The 18474-nt window shown below is 36.6% G+C and overlaps 1 long non-coding RNA gene across 1 annotated transcript in view; it reads left to right on the top strand.

Moving 5' to 3' along the window:
- Nucleotides 1-13563, top strand: part of LOC133519239 (uncharacterized) — a 33224-nt gene extending 19661 nt beyond the window's left edge. The window contains exon 3 of the long non-coding RNA XR_009799607.1: nt 12332-13563. This is a non-coding gene — a long non-coding RNA (uncharacterized LOC133519239). The remainder of the gene's footprint in view (nt 1-12331) is intronic.
- The last annotated feature ends 4911 nt before the right edge of the window (nt 13564-18474 follow it).

Genomic DNA, 18474 nt, shown 5'->3' with positions numbered 1-18474 from the left:
TAAATAACACAATTTAGCAATAACGATAATAAAATGTGAATAAAAGTACAATACAAACTTAAGCTAATTAAAAACTAAAAATCTATATCTAAAGAGGGCCCCTGGGGCATAGTGCCAAAGATACTGGCAGCATTTCCTCGCTGAATCGCAACGCTTATTCGTTGAGCGAGGAAGCTGCCAGCTCTTTTGTCCCCTGTAAAGTCAACCAGCCGTTTGGCCAAATCATTAAAAATGCTCTGAGCTCCCGGGCCCCACGGACCGAGGGTCTCGACACCGAAAGGAGCAAAGTTATAATTGGCGTCGAGACCACTGTATTTCCTCCTTTTGAGGGTCTCGGCAGCCTCGGATGATTATATTATTTCGCGTGCCATCTGCGATAAGTTCTCATGAACTATCTATACGGTTATATATAAAAAATAGAGAGTATCATTTTATACCATTTGGCGTTGAAACCACGAAGCGTCCGGTTGACGTAACTTTACTGGTGACCGGAGAACTGGTGGTTTCCTCGCACAACATAGGTATCAGCATTGCGATACACGAAAATGCCGCCAGCATTCTTGTTACAATGCCTTAACGGCCTATTTTAGGTTTAAGCTAGTTATTACTTTAGTTTAGTATTTGTACGGTTACGTAACACCTCCGTATATAAATAAATAGTACCTGGGCGACCGAGCTTAGCTCGGTTATAACTATTTATTGTAATATGGTGGTGTATAGGTGACAATCTTAACTACATTTTTTACTAAATTAAACTTGTCTAAAACAATAAAAATTTAAAAATTATATATAAACTTGAACATATAAAAAAAAAACAAAAGTTAGTCACCGGGCGAGATTCGAACCCGTAACACTCGTTTAGCAGTCCTCGTCTTAACCCGCTGGACCAGACGGACAGTGGCCGGTATCACGAAATTAGCGGCCATATTCTGCGTCGAAAGAAAAACGCATGAAAACTCGAAAACACGCGTTTTCCCAAACATAAGACTAATCTAAATCAATTGTTTACCCCCAAAAACCCCCATATACCAAATTTCAGCAAAATCGTTAGAGCCGTTTCCGAGATCCCGGAAATATATATATATAAGAATTGCTCGTTTAAAGGTATAAGATATATGTCCGTGTAAGTTTGTTGTAAAAAGCTTGTAACTTATAAATCCAAAGAAAATATAATATAACACTACGTAAATAATGAAATTATCTATGCTTGCTTAGTGTGTCAAAAGTTAGAAGTTAGCAGAAGATATGTCTGTAACGATACTAAAACGATTTTGATAGGATACGCATGGCATAGGTACGCACTGCAAGGGTTATTTATACGTTATATAATTGTATAGAAGTTTGACTTTTAAAATAAGTATTTCCCAAGTAATCAATGATATTGAAAATGCTATGCTCTACGTTGAAAATATTAAAAAAATTGTGCGTGGAGTGGAGTCCCTCCGCGCGGAAGAAGTGAAAATTTGTAATGTGGAAATGAAAATAATGCTCTAAAATACATATGGTTTATATTAAGAGGTAATGAATATTATAAATTAAAATAGAACAACAACTTCAACAATAGATTTAATAATACATATATTTAAATATATATAGTCTAAAATTCCTAAATAATAGAAAATATAAAAAGAAAAAATACAAAAAGTCAGGTTCCACCAAGATTTGAACTCGGATCGCTGGATTCAGAGTCCAGAGTGCTAACTATGACACCATGGAACCGCCTGAGCTAATCGACGAATTTACTCATCACAAACTCTACTACTTTATATCACCGATTATAGCGTTAAACGTTTAACGCAACCTTGTTGGAAGTCGCATAAGAAGTTTCACTTCAAAAACAAAGGAACAACTGTAGGTGGTGCGTGTTGAATAAGTTTTAATTATTAACCTTACAGATGTGTGTAGTGATTAAACATCGTGGATTCAAATCTCAGTTGTATATATATTTAGAGCAGAAAAATCTTCTCGAAAGAATAACACATACAAGAACTTAAACAAATTTGTGTTATAAAGAAAACAAGCCCTGCCTTTCCTTGCCCTTTTCAATTTACGTGTCTTCAACGTCATGGAATCTGAGCTAGCAAAATAGGTCAGTATTTTTCTAACTCACTAAATCATGTTATTCATACATGGTCAACTCAGTGCACCGTTTTCGTTAAAGTGCACAAGTTTTTCTCAAAAATTGTACACATGTTTATGAGCTCAGGCAAAGATTTATTCTGCCAACATTCAAGATGTAGATTAAATTTCCAGCCCTATCCTATGCCTGCCCGCTTGACAAATTAAAACTAAACTCTGCAGTGACTTTTGTATGCAAGCAGTTTGCGGTCATATTTGGTTGTGACTTTGCATTTTTAAAATCCAATCTTGGACGGAATTGTAAAGTTCAAACCAGATTTTTAGGGTTGACTCGTTGATAAGATAACGTAGCAAGTTATTAAAAAAATCTTAGTTGTATCTTTTTATACTAAGCTAATGATGTCCTTATTTGATTCTGTACACGTATTGTAAACTGTATGTGATATACAATTACCGTGCAACACGTATCGCTAATAGTTATTTAACGAATTAAAACTCATTATTAAGTTAATTATTAAGTTTGGCATAGAACCATTGACATATATCTAAGGACGGGCCTTACGGGCAATAAGAACGGGCCAGTACAGTGGTGTCACGGACACGAATTCAAGCCCATCGTGCAGTCTAACGCCACAACGCGATTGGTTGATGAGTTCACATCACGCGCGCGATGGGTCGCAAATAGTTGCGTTATACTGCATGATTTATTTGAATACATGAGTGACACCGCTGAACTAGCATCATTCTTAGTGCCCGTAAGGCTCGTCCTTAGATTTATGTCAAAGCATACCTTACAATTAAGAACCTTATAATTAAGGGTCACTGAGAGCCAGGTCTAATATTGTAATTCTTGCTTAGTTTACAACTTAATCCGAAATAGTATTTACTAATTCGCCTCTTAAAAGAGCACCGTACACTTCGGCGTTGTAAAAACCTCGTCTGAAATATCTGGCCCTAGTCAAAATAATGTTCTGTTATAAAAAATGTATCCAAAATGTTAAGCCAAACGTATCTCGGGCGTTTTAACATATTTACTTGAATATCACAAGCTTCATTACGAAGGCATACTTTTATTCCCAGAGATTTAAAACCCTCGTAGTTAGCACTCACGTGTCGTTTTAAACGGAGTAACGTTTTTTACAAGCCACCGCAACGTTTATCGCATAAATCTGTGAGAATATTCTTGGTTTATTTTTTCTGTCGTATCTCTGTCCCTGTCGCTGTACGTAAAGTTAATAAAAGCAGTAATATATTTTTCTGCCCTCCAGGCGGAAAGCGTCAACTTTGCTCCCGCTGCGCTAAACGAAGTTGCCGCTTTCCGCCTCCGTCGAGCAGAAAAATAGTGTAAAAATAGTTTGCTCCTTCGGCTCGGGTGACAATTTTGTACACGGCACGCAATGTCCTACTTTTCCTCCACATGGTGCTAATTTAATGCACTAGTGCGATAATTAGCACATTATGTAACAACGAGTATGACGAAAATTTAAAAGGCCGTATGTACCTACTCTAAAACGTTGTACGATAGGTACATGTGCGATTAGGTAATTCGCAACTCGTGTCGATTTAAAACACTTCCTTCGGTCTTGTTTTAATCTATCCCCAATCGTTGCGTTGTTTTCGCACTAGTATCGTAATGTACTAATTCAAGCATTCATTTTAATTAACAATTTGGTACCATTTCTAAAATAATCTATGTATTACAAAGTCATTAGCTAACGCTTGTCCACTCTGACCACAAACGTAATACCTAACACAGTTTTCCAGCCACTAGCCTCTGACAAACCACAGTTACGGTTAAAGTAACTATAACTAAATGTTACATCTACTGATATGAATCGAAAAAAAAAGTAACTATTCATTATTAACGTAACACTGCATGCACTGTTAACTGTTAAGCGGTAAAGATTATTTTATCTTCTTCATGAATTTATCAATGTCAATGCCTCCCGGAGCCTTAAGCTCCAGATTTGTAATACTTGTAAAAAAAATGCTCCGAATAATCTAAACTAATTGTACCTAATTAATAAGTGGAGAACGGTGCACAGACTGGTATTTAACCCTAAAAGTTATTTTAATGCTTTTCAGTACTGTAGCAGTCACATAAACATCTATAATAGTTTTGATTCCTGACAATAAAACTTTAACAATACTTTTAATAGTACGTGGCTAAAGTCTGAAAGTAAATAATCATTATTTTTAAACAAAACAACTTCTGTGATTATTTCTACTGCGCGCGCTTTTATGCTCGGGAGATACTTTTTCAAGTTGTCACAAATTGTTAAGTAGGAACAAGTATGTGCGGGAGCTCACTTAAAACAGAAATGTTTACCGCGTAAATATTTACTCAGTTGATTGTATATACATCAAAGTAAGACATATTTTCAGTTTCTTCCAAACTGCAAAATATAAAGTTTTAAAATTGGGTAAAAAATATATTTTAGACCAAGACAAATAAACGCTTTTAATTTACACTTTCATCCAGAGGCAGTTCTAATGGGCGGCTGACTAAAGCCTTTTTTCTCAAGTCCTGGTATACAGTGTTATTTTTCATATAGCCACAAATTTAAACTAGACGTATGTTTTAGTGCTATAAAATAATCTGAAAGATTTTTTTAATTTAGTCTTAACTACCAGAGCATAATTATTTTAGATTTTTTTTTCGAGCGGAAATGTATCTCGTGCATCATAGTCACTTGTGAGAGTTGTGATTGACTTAAAACAAAGTAGTGATACATTGCTTGCTGAATTATTTTATATGGATAGTAAAAGTCGTCCATTTTAAAATCTATGAAAGTGTGTTCTTTGCGGCCTAAACTAACCCTTTGATTATGTGGTCGTATCAAAAACACACGCTGTATAATTATAACTATAACTGCCAGTGTAGGAACAACATTAATTCCATCATATTAAAAACGCATTAATTGAAAATGGCAGCCATGATTCTACAGTTTTGACATTTATTTATAATTTTAACCGCTGATTTATATATTTAGAGATCTCTCAGAGCCTTTGATATCGTGACCTTTGCTTATGTTTAGTTTCGTTTCGTTAGTGCTTGTTTTATTGACTATCAAAACTGGTACTTATTTGCTCCAAATAACAAGAAGTTCCATATTCTAAACACATGTTAAACCATAGAAATAGGATAGTATAGAACGACTGTCAAACTTCAAAAGTGTGACCAAAAATGAAATGCAAGTGTGTGCGTAAATTGTCTATGTGCGAACAAAAATAGTGATGTCATGTTACAACATATTAATAATATATCGATTTTTAACTGCTTTATCGACTACTTTTTCAAATGTGTTTGTTTTTATAAAAAATGTAATAGGTATGAGTATTATTACTACTATTAGACCTTATTAGCGCCTTTAGTACCTTTAATTTTCTTTTACAGCGGACGCATAGTAAATAACAATACTGATAGTGATAACCGAGGCTACAGTTACAGTCGTTACAGTCAGCATCAAAATGGTCAAATATATAGGTACACATGTGTCACAATGGTCAAATATATATTGTTACTTATTTTACAGTACATATGGAGCTACTTTACCGCACTAGTGCGATAATTAGCACAGTTCGTAACTATATCGAACATTTTAAGGGCCATATGTATTGTAATACATTTGCGAATAGTTAATTCGAAACTCGTGTCGACTTAAAATCGTATCGCCACTCATTGCGATTTTTTATTTTTCTCACCTGGTTTGGTGTTCTGGGACGTTTACTTACTTACTACTTACCCCGTTGGCTCAGCGACCCAAAATGAGACTTGGCCTCCGACACAAGACAGCGCCACTTTTCTCGGTCCTGTGCGACCTCTCGCCAATTGTCGACTCGAAGCTCGCGCAGATCCGCCTCCACCATGTCGCTCCAGCGATACCTAGGGCGTCCGATAGGACGTCCACCTGCTAGGCGACCCAGGTACGCTCTTTTTACGTTTTTTCGTTTTCACTTGACTAAATTACTAACGTAGTCCGATCAAGCATTATGGAACGCGGCGCTGTCGGTAAAGCAGGTGACTCGCGTTGATAAAGCAGGTTTCTGTTGTATGCGGGTGTGAGTGGTGTAACATGTGCAATGTCGCTAGCACAAACACATGCTAAGTGTTAACAGTAGGCGCAAATAGTTGACTTACCAAAGAAAATTTGAATTTCGCGCCTTTTCCGCCTGACAAGTTGGGTTGGGTGTGTATACTTTTCCTTCTGTTGGCGGCAAAGCCGTGGAAAAGTGGTTAAAACGTAAGTAATGTGTTGGAAAGTGAAGTTTAAATTTATCGCTGAACATGTGCACCTTCAAAAAAGGTATTATAACAATCGTTATTATTTTAAGTCGGTTATAAAGGTTAATATCTTAATGATGTCTTGTGAACAACTAATTCCATACCTACTAATATACCGACAAGTTATCGATACAGTCATATGAACATTTTGTCAAGCCCTAGCCTAAAGTAACAGTTTAGGTTTTTACACAAAATATTCTAAATTATTGACTAATATCATGAAATATTAACACACAATTGAAGAAAAACTTATAATGAACTGTATAAATTGGCTTTTTACACTTTTTATGCTGTTAATTTGATAAAATTTAATATCGTTACGAAAATTTCGCTACGATTATCATAATTACCTGTGAAATGAGTATTTCCCTGGGTTTTTTGGCCCTGAAACACAACAATCCGGCACACAACATGACACCATCTTCACTAAATTACTTAATATTTATTTTTGATTTTGATTCTCGTATATTTTTAACGTTAAAAAATACGGCAATATGATTTTGGCCGCCTCGGCCGCCTTCGAATTCAAAAAATGGTTACGTTTTCTCATATGTAGTCTGCCTCTTTCACACTCGTGGCTTGTTCATATACGGGATGGCTTCCCTTTCGCACACTTCATCTGTCTGTCAAGCGAAGCGTATGACAAGTCTCTGTGTTAAACATCCACAGCTTTCAGTGGCGACAATAACGTCACAGCTAAATAAGACTCTGAGGCCGAGTTTGTTTAAAAATTTGATATTGTTTTTTTAGTCTCCCAAAATTTGTATATTTTGTATTTTTTGAATACGACCTTGAGTCAGCGGACATTAAGTACAGTGAGCCGCTAACGCTGATTGGTGCTCACAAAAACCAGGTGTCGTTTCAGAAAGCATCTCGCTCGCACTAATAAGTGCGTAAATCCCTGATCAAGTATCTCAAGGTCATATCAACATAAGATTAAAACCTTATCATATAGATATAGCAGAATCAGCTCCTCGAGCCGTTATAAAACAGAAGTTTTAGTATACGCGGCACTCGGCCGTACTTGAGAAGTTATAATGGGTTTTGTTCGAGTAAGTTGTGTTGAGAGTATCAATGCCAGAAATATGGACTACTGTAGGTGTTAGATGGACTATATAGTTTAAGATACATTGGTGAAACTTGTTTTTGGGCAAGTTTAATCTCAATCTCAATAGCCCACGTTAAGCCCACGGCTTCATCTCAGAGTCCACCAGCTTGGACCAGCCTAGCGGCGCTGGCTTCTCCGAGGTTGCCTGACTCCAAATATAGATTATGTTCGTGCTTGAAGACATCAAAATTTATGTTTCTTGCTTTGTATTTCATATATGCTCATGGAAATACTTTTAGGGTTCGATAGTCAACTAGAAATTCTTATAGTTTTGCCATGTTTGCTTGTCCGTCTGTCTATCCGGCAATTTTGATATTTCCCCCAATAGAGGATTATATGACAATTATTGTTTTTTGTAAATTTATATTATATTTTGGTCTTGGCAGTCGGGTTAGATCAAGATTTAAACATAACATCTTAAGTTAAGAGGGTAAAATTTTAGTATTTATACAGGATGTTTATTTAGTTACCTGCAATAATTTACGGGGTGCATATATAGGTCGCACTGAGCAACTTTTACTATGGGGCCAACCCCGAAATTGCAGGTGACTAAATAAACAGCCTGTATTGAACTGTTACACGTTTTTAGATATATAGTGTAAAAAAAAAACTTATTAAATGTCACAAATTTTGGTCGTCACGTCCCTCGGCTAAATATATCAATCAAGTTTTTTTTTAACATTTCCTCTTATCTTTCATTGTAGGTTACAATAATTGTAATTTTGTAAAAACGTTCCAAACCACATGGAACATTTAAGACAGAAACAAGTGCCATATACATTTTGCATAAACGTTCCAAGCCTCATGGAACTTTTAATGGAATAAAAGGTTTGGCTTTCGCGAAAATGTTCCAAAACACGTGAAACATTTTTGCAAAAACACAAGTATAATATGGATGTTGTCAAAATGTTCCAAGAGTATTGAAACATTATAACGAAATATATTGAACTAAAAATGAGGCATGGAACATATTTAAAAAAAAGTCAATTTTTTTTAATATGCACTGGCACCTTTGTGCTCATATGATAGAATATGTCTCAAAAGGCACCCTAGGGGCCGATTTATGAATTTCGAGTGCTCGATTTCGTGTGATTCCCGTCAATTTATCTCCACTACTAGGCATTTAAATTCTAATAATTAAAAACGAGTGGTCAACTAGATTCCCAATTTCTATTGCTCGTATTTCTAAATTAGGTATCAATTCGCCGTTTTCCACAGATTTTCGAGTGACGAATTCGAGCGCTCGATATTTAAAAATCAGCCCCCTGGTAGTGTTATCTATCTCAATTTCGAGTGACTTGTGGGTTGAAACGTTTTTGCATAATTACGTCCAATTTTCAAAGCAATATAAAACAAATACAACATAAAATGTAATTTACAAAATAAATATTTTTAATTCATCCGTAAATCAACAATCATTTCTCAGAGCTATATTTCCAGAAAACTTCACGGTATCGGATTACCAAAATAAAAGTACAAAAGCCGAACGTGTAAAACAGTTTAAGCAGGCACTTTATACTTCAGTTCTATTTGGCCCCATTACTCTGAAATCTAAAACTGTAGATACACTATCAGGTGAACATTTAAATGTAATAAGCCATTCTTATCATATTTACCCAGAGGCAAGTTTCCCGCTCAAAACAAAACTTATGGTAACAAGAGCAACCCTTATACTGCTTAGTGTGGTTAAGAAGTGTTTTAAGCAATAATCCTACGATAATAGAGGCGACGAAGCTGGAAGCCGCCGACCATATTGTTGGAGCTATAACGTAATCACGACGAAGTTTGGACTGGGACACATTGATAGGGAAATCATCAACAACATAAAGTGGACTTCAATAGGGGATATTACGCAAAACTCTGCGTAGAGGGCGAAACACGAAAATCGTTTTTTTGTTATCTGCCTCTCTATCATTCTTGCATATTCCAGCGATAAACGGGCCAGGGGGTCGATTTTTGAATTTCGAGTGCTCGATTTCGTGTAATTCTCTGCAATTCACTACTAGGCATTTCAATTGTACTAATATAATTGAAAACGAGTGGTCAATATCACTAGATTCCTAATTTCTATTGCTCGTGTTTCTAAAATATCAATTCGCTGTTTTCCACAGATTTTCGAGTGGCGAATTTAAGCGCTCGAAATTCAAAAATCAGCCCCCTGATACCGAAATTTCGATTTTCGCGTTTTGCGATAGGCCTCTGTAAACAAACCGCTATAGGGAGCGTGCATGAACTGTAGGAGTCAGCACAGGAGCCGTCAGCCGTTATTATGCACAAGAAAACACGTGACGTGTAAATGTACATTTTTATGGTTCCGATTAAGGCCACAAGATGGCAGACCCTCCAACGCGCACGGTTTCTATGATGTTTAAAGCATAGTATGTATAAGTTACTCTATGGTTTATGTGATGTCATAGTGCTGCTCTCCACCGGCAGAACATTGCAGTAATACTCCCTATAGAAATTGCAAATAATGTAAACAATGTTGACCTTCATTACTTCGTAATTTCGAAACCTTTAAAGCAAATCATGATCCTTTTAACAGTTTATACGCTTAAACATTTTTTTTATCAAGTTAAAATATACGATAATTATTAATTTTTCTGTGAACAAAACCTTCGTAAAAAGGTTAGGTTATTTTTATTTATGACACATGCTAACAAAATCTGTCATATTTGTTTTCATTATTAGACATTTCTATTGAACTTCTCTTTATCTACACATATTTAGTTTGAACATCTAACCATCTTAGTATTACTTTAACAAAAAATAAGAGTCAAGGCATGCGTTGACGCGAATGACACGATATATATGTATAACTATGTTTCCTGTCTACACTCAGTGGCGCCCTTTTCTACTGTACAATGTACTCGTCCCTACATTTTGTTGACTGTTGACTCTGCGAAAACTTATTCTATTATCCGTTTAAGTTATTCTATAGGGAAGAACTCGCGAGCAGAAACTTATTCATTTTAATTAAGAGTTTACTATTTCTATCTGTTTGGTTTATTTATAGACGGAAAGCTAGCCTCGAAAACGGATCAAGCTATCGAGTAATAGAATCTCTTTAGATTATTATTAACTGGTGTATCTTTATTATTTATTCCAAGCGCCTGGCAGCTGGAGAAAGATAATGATGACGACAGGGAAGCAGGACAACGACGGGATTGTAAAATAAATGTTTCTGGTGTTATGGCTCCTCTACACGATGGCCCAGTGTAGGCCAGTCTAAGGGACACATTTATGCGTTAGAGGGAGCAAGCGATATTTCTATCTCATTCCACTGCATAGCTGCTTCCCTTAGACTGGCCTACGATGGGCCATCGTGTAGAGGAGCCCTTAGGTTAGCCATCATACTTGCCCACTAAGATGGGCCTGCGTGTAGAACTTATGGCGCGACGGGATGGCCACGATGTTGGTTTTTCGTCCGCACATCAAAGTTAATGGGCCAGCGATGGTACGTACATCTACATCTACACGTGGCTCATTCTATAGTGAAGGCTCTCAACCATCGCATTGCCATCTCGCATGTCCAGCGCTGAGCCATCGTGTAGAGGAGCCATTACCATCGCATGGCCATCTCGCGTGTCCAGCGCTGGACCATTGTCGTGTAGAGGAGCCATAACCATCCCATTTCCATCTCGCTGGTCCAGCGCTGGGCCATCGTGTAGAGGAGCCATGACGAGCCATGACCATCCCATGGTCATCTTGCTGGTCCAGCGCTGAGCCATCGTGTAGAGGAGCCATTAGACCCATTCGAGTCATTGCTGTGCGAAAGAACTAAGGTGACAAGTTCTTAAGCCTTCAAGTGCAATTTTTCGGCAGATTGTATTCATTTCTGTCCGCCAGTATGTCGCACTAGGCCCCGGGCCAGTCGTTAAATTTTATTTAAGTTTGAAACTCGTTCGGAAGACGTGTTAAACCTCCCATCTGTTCAGCAAAACTGTTATGTTTATTCGTACAGTTATTTTCTATTTTCTCTTATTAGTGCCTGTTTCGGCTTATGGGTTTTAGTGTTATGTTATAGTCTACCGAAATAACCCCAATCGTCTTTCCTGGTATTTTGGTCGCATTACTTTTAAGTTTAATGAAGCGTTTATCTGATATCGTCAAGAATAACGATAACGATTTTAGCACTGGAGTAACATTCGAACTTTATTTTTTTATTGTAATTTGATATTAAATTGACTCTCAGTGCATCTCCGTCAGAGTAATATAAATATAAGTGCGAAAGAGCTGCAATTAGTGAAATATAAAATCTACATCAGATTTTAAAGGTTGAATACCATTCCTGGTACAATAGGGTGTGCAGTTTCAGAACTTGTGGGTCATACGTAGGCAGATATTGATCGTGAGTTCAGGCCATGAATTGTGCCTCTAATTATAAAATTATACTCCAACAATATATTCTTTTTAATCTTTTGAACGGAAACTTTTGGGGTAAACGTAATAAATATATATGTTACAGCCTACTGGTAAATTTAGCCAGCTAATCAGACGCCTAGCCCGTTCATTAAACGCTGGCATCTAATTAACCAGATGGCTGGCTTGACGTCGTGCAGTCATCTAGTTAAATTGGACATTGATGAATTTATGATTTTCGGTTTGCAAATAGGTTAGATTATTTATTAATTTTATTATATGTTATTCCAATTCGTGTCATACATACGTTCGCATATTCGTTTTCAAAGGGTTGACTTTGAATACGCCAATTTATTAAACGTTGATTGATTCTAGTTCAACTAACTATCGGGCCGGCGTTTAATGAAAATCCTAAGCAACTAATCGGCTGGCTAATTTAACCAGATGGATGGATGGATTTCCATGTAATAGTAATATTTATATATAATTATTTACAGAAGTGGGCTAAACTAGCCACGGAGTGGGTGTCAACGTAAATGCCAGCATGGCCGGCCTAAGAGGAGATGACGGGACGCCCTGGACGCATTTCTCAGCGAAGTCTAGAGGGGGAGAGGCCTTTGCCCAGCAGTGGGACACTATATAGGCTCGTTAAAAAAAAAAACTCTAAAATACAACTTAATCAAGTTTCTAATTTCTTCACAATAAATCTACCTAATATTCTATTGCAAAGATGCAACAAGTTAGCAATCTTTACGCCTTTACGGTCGAATATTAAATTCTCTCGCTCAGAAGAACTTGGCTCGTTTATTATAATAACATTTTCGTTAAGTTTTATATAAAAAAGATTTTTAGAAGTAACCTTTTCCGAAGAACAGTTTCAATGATTATTATGATTGCAGGAGAAGTTTTTTAAAACTTTCTATGTAATAAAATGTGGAGTCCCTTTTTGTGGGTTTTTAAAAAGCTGCGGAATGGTTTTTGTAAATAAGCTATACGCTTTACGTTTATATAAAACGCCAATTTATATTATTTACACCTTAGGCTTTTCTTTAGAAAAAATAGTAACCGATAGGCAATTAGGCTTTCATTTATATTACGTATTAGGTAAATTTACAAATCGTCACCTAAAGTCAATTAAAACTCCATTAACTCCATTTTTTTAAACATGTTTTGACATTTTAAGATATTTTGAACGCACCTAATGGCAAAACTCTTATACAAAGAAAAAACCGTTTACATTTAAAAAGAAAACTTTCCGACCGCCATGTTATTAAAGTAAAATCACGTATCTCCCCCCGCTCAGTTTCAGACGTTTGAACATACGAAGTTTGCTTCTCATTATTCTTTCACTAGCAGTATACCTAAACATATTAAACTCATAACCAAGTCGTTTCAGCACGTTAAATATTAGTCTAGAAGAGGATAAGGATTTAGAAGATATTCCAAGACGAAAGAGATCAAACATAAGGAATTAAGCGATTGCGAAAATAATGAACATAATAATTGCGGGAAAAGGGTCAACAATACTAGGGGAAAAAATTAATGTATGAAATTATAGTAAAAGCAAAGCGGAAATAAAGAACACTAAAACCAAGATCCAAGAGTAAATTAAGTCCACAAATTTGAAGTATTTTAATTATTTTACAAGTCTACAATAACTTGTTCGGTTTAAAAGATTATCGTCTATTTTTTAAAGAAAAACTCCTATATCCCATTTTTCCAAACAATAAGCTTTATACATTATTAACTCCTCCTACGTTTCGAGGACGGCGTTGTCCCGCCGTGGTCTCGGAGAAGACTGGCTAAAGTTGACATCAACATCTTCTAGCCGCGCGAGATGTCTTCATACAAAATTTATGGCAATGAAGTTTTTTGTGCCTCCTGTCAAATTTGGTCAGGTTGAGTTATGAGGTTTAGCCGACGAAATACCTGACTCGTCTGTTCAGCCCATGCATAAGCGTATGCATAGTGATCAATCCAAAAACTATGAGAAACTATGAGAGATAGCCACATCTGTTCTTAGGAAACATGGCTTCCATGCTCATTGCCATACTGACCGTTTTGGATTGATCACTCTGTATATTGGTAAAGTGTGGACTGAGATACGATATTTTGTTTTTATAGTCTATCAAATCGTGCATGATTCTTATTTGCACTCATTTTTAGAAGGTGAATGACAACAAATCCGCTTCTGTCGTGTAACCTCAAGGCGGGATCCCTAAAGTGTGCAGCACTGTGCGGCACAAGCATAGTTGTGCTGAATATGCCTGTGCCGCACCGTGCCACACACTGGTCCTGCCTTTATGACATTCACGTTTTCGTCGTTGTCATAAGTTTGTCATCGTAACTATTTTAAAGCTGACATTCGAGTGTAAACTGCAGCTGTATTACTTATGGAGGGTAAAGGTAAGGAGAACAGTCTTATGTGTATGCAAAGTGTCCATCAAAAAACCTTAAATAGGTGGCGCCATAATACATCACGAACAAATTTTTGACTTAGATAGAAAAAATCAAATGAATAATAGCGCACTTCACTTCGTCAAAAACGTCTTTCATGTCCTTGTGCTACCCTAGCGCCACCGGGGATATTGCGAACTATTATTTACAGCTGCCAGCCGGACACTTTAGTAACAGTTCTCCCATAAGAGATTGTTCTCCTAATCTCTACCCTCCATATTATTACTGTTGGGGCGGCGCTGTTCCTGCTGTTCGCTGCCAATTCCTGGATAAAAAGAGAGACAGAATGAAATGCGATGGTGATCAAGGCCGCTACAGTAATGCAGCTTCAGTTGACATCCGTATCCGAATCCATCCTTAACAAGAATTTCCAAGATTAACGCAAAACCTGACGCATTGCCTATATATGCAATCTGAAGCTGACCATAACCGGTACCTATAAAAAGAATTATCGGCGTTGAGTTCCCGTTTAGTACTTTCGACATCCCTCAGAAAGTAAGTATTCAGGGTTCACAAAAATCGTCAACGTATGATATATATTCATAAGCAACTATGACCGTTTTGAATCATTTTCCCGTTTGCAACTTGAAGGAAAAAGACTGCTTGGGTTTTCAGAAACAATTGTTATCAGTGTTCATTCTCGAAATTGAACTTTCGTGAGACATATTCTAAAATATTTAGATACCACGGCCACTTAAATTTTTCGTCGCTATTGGCGACATGTTTCGAACCCATCTGGTGTCCTTCTTCAGGCTCGAGTGCTCGCGTCGGCTGCACTCAGTGTGGACGGACGAATAGCGACAAAAAAAAATCAAGTAAGTATGTAGCCGTGGTATCTAAATATTTTCATTTTCATTCTTATAGGTATGTTAGTATTATTCTCTTAGTCACGATCTCAAACTACGTGAGGGACAATACACGAAAATAATGATACGAGTATACCTAGGCCAAATAAAGCCCCATCAGCAGGCCCGTGGGACGTGACCTTTGCTCTCACCTGAGCACTTGACCCACAATATAGAATATAGACGGAGCGATAATATGTTTTTCGCTAAATAAAGGCCCACCATCTTCCCGGCCGTTACCTTGCGAAAGGCGGAGCCACGAAAATAGCGAATTAACCAAAAAAATATCATCCCTTTTGGTTTCTTGAAATGATAATCTTGAATCTGATTAAAATTGACCACGCTTTTAACCAACGACGCAAAAAGAGAGGTATTATAAGTTTGACGGTTATGTGTGTATGTCTGTGGCATCATACTTCACCGTAGCTCTTAAACGTGTAATAAGATTTAAAATACAAGCAGGTTGATAAAAATACAATACAAGAAAAAAAAATCTAAGGCAATGAATCCATTTTGATAAAATATATCTAAGAACTACAGCTAGAAAACCTGCTTCGCTTTTGAGTTATTTACGATGTTAGTAATGGTAATTGCTTTAACCGTACCAAATTTAAGCTACCTACATACGTCAAACGGTCTCTGAGAAAAATGCATTTAACCGATTTGCAAGACCGAAGTGATCCCATAAGTATTCCGTTAATAAAGTTTTGTACGGAACACTAAAAACCTATAAAAATCGGTAAGGGATTCTTAAACCGATTTTTATGTTTTTTTTTTTCGATTCATTGCGTTAGAATTTTTTTAGTTGTACCAAGCTTCAAAATTTTAAATCTTATTACACCGCAAATAATACACTACTTGTTTAATAGGTACTTATATCTTTGACACAGGAGTGTTGGGTGTTCGATAACAATAGTGAATATTTTGTCAAGTACCGAACCTGATGATAGTCCATAGATACCCCTGTTTCGAATTAAAATTAATACGATATTAATTTCAACAGCATATATTTTATGTGTATGATGTGTCCAGTCAAGTGAATGCGTAGCCTTTCCACGGCTTCCTTAGCAGTGTGAAACTGACATATAAACGCAATAATATGAGAGTACGAACGAGGCGCATAGAAAGTTACGCACACGCTAGCGCATATTCAATTTCAATTCAATTCAATTCCATATACAATAGTACATTACTATACAAGTGCGAAAAACACATGTATCGTACAACGTTTTACAGTACATATGGCCCTTTAAATGTTCGACACAGTAACGTAATATGCAAATTTTCGCACTAGTGCTATAAAGTAGCACCATATATACTGTAAATACTCTTTATTGCACACATCAATACAAAAACAATTCAAATAATACAGCACATTAAGAACATAGACCTATATATTACTTCGTATATACTACTTTTTTAGATCTATGATTAAGAAGAGGTAAATAACAGGTGGTCTCAATATGGTAGGTTCAGTATGTTTATTTCAGACACAACTGTTCATATACACAAAACACACAAGTTAAATAAAAAATAAAAAAACTTATCTAACATATATGTCAGTGTCAAACTGGTGGTAGCCCTACAGAACTCACATCACCTTTGTAGCACCACCACACTCCGACACTACCTTCAAGTAAGTCACTGAACAATAAACTTCTGATAGTTCATCTTACTCTTTTTGGGAGCTCCTAGACCTCAAAAAATGATAGGAATCATACAGACTACCCAGGCAATTTATTGCGTTTTTGAAATTGGAACTTTCTTTAATTTCTTTAAGAGTTCAAATATGGAATTTAACTTGTTCCTACTTGTACTTGTACTGTCATGTTATTAGACTAATATTATTAGTCAACGAAGTGTCAAGTCGTATGGGTTACCATGGCAACACACTAATAATATTAGACTAATACCGTTCGAGAAATGGGCCCCAGGACTTACGAGATTAAATATATAGCCACATTAAACGCAGCGCAGTTTTAGGGGCCGCGCAGCGCGAAGAGGCCGGTAGTCCCTGGGGGCTCCTGCAGCATCGGGCTCTAAGCGCTGGATTTAGGGGCCTCCGAGATCTCCGTGACATATGGAGCGGAGAATATCTACTTCGTCTTGTAGCCAAGGTACACTGGACAAAAACGATTTCTATTATAACACCCAATGAAAAAGTTCTGCACCTATATATATATATATATTATACCCCGCAATGTCGTCACGCTGTCAAGACAATCGGGTAGGCTGGAGAAGAAATGAACCGGTATTGTTGTCCCGCTCATGATGCCGGCGGACATCAATATAATGATTCGCATGCGATAGATGAGTTTTTGTACAAATATACAGAATCGGCATATAACAAGTATACATTTTATTTTTAAATTTTAACTATATTTCGTTCAATTTTTTTGAAGTATTGTATTAATAAAATATTATTCAGGGTTGGCAAATACATGTGGAACATAATGCCTAACATATGTTCACCACTGACAGCAGGCAAATGTGATCCATTATCATCGCAATTTTCAGCATATTTTCGCACATTTTCGGTATTATCTTAGTAAATTAGTGTCGGATGGTCGGTTTTGACTGTTTAAATTTCATAAGCTTGTTAGCATAAACACGTAGGTAATTATAAATAGCCCCACAAAAAAAATGGAGCTGCAAAATTTGGAGAATTTGGGTGCCAATCACTGTCATTGTTTCTTGAATTTCATCGAGCAACCAACTTGTTTTAAACAACACAAACATTTGAAAAAAAAATGCTTGCTGCGAGAGGTAGACATTTGGCAGAAATTATCTTCCGTATACAATTGCCAACCCTGAATAAAATATTTATGAAAAAATATTTAATACATGTTGCACTCAATGTAATTAAAATTATAAAGAATAACACAAGTATTCAAAGCTTTACCATAATATCTAAACTGCTTTTCAAATTATATTTAATCGGCCACACGACACGCGGGAACGAATCACCTAAAGAAACTGACACGACACATAATATGCACTTAAACTTATCACAAATTCGTTTCTAAATATGATCATCAATGATTTTGTACAGCCGGTCAAACAAGTATGTCAATAGAAAAAGGCATGAAATTCAAATTTTCTTTGGAACGAAAACCCTTCGTGCCTAATTTTTTTTTAATTTTCCGCTTTTTCTACTGACAGAAATGGCTTGACAAAATATATTTTACAATATGTAACATGGAAAATGCTAGCCACCACCAGCGTTCACGATTCCCCGAAAACTACTTTTATAACATAGGACTTTTACCTTTGGAACAGGGTGACAAAGCTAGATTGTTTCACCGGGACAAAGCTGCATACCGTGACTGACAATGCAA

This window comes from Cydia pomonella, chromosome 6 (genome assembly GCF_033807575.1).
Source record: "Cydia pomonella isolate Wapato2018A chromosome 6, ilCydPomo1, whole genome shotgun sequence".
Classification (NCBI taxonomy): Eukaryota; Metazoa; Arthropoda; class Insecta; order Lepidoptera; family Tortricidae; genus Cydia; species Cydia pomonella.
Note: the sequence above shows the minus strand (reverse complement) of the source record. Positions and strands in the feature narration are given on the sequence as shown.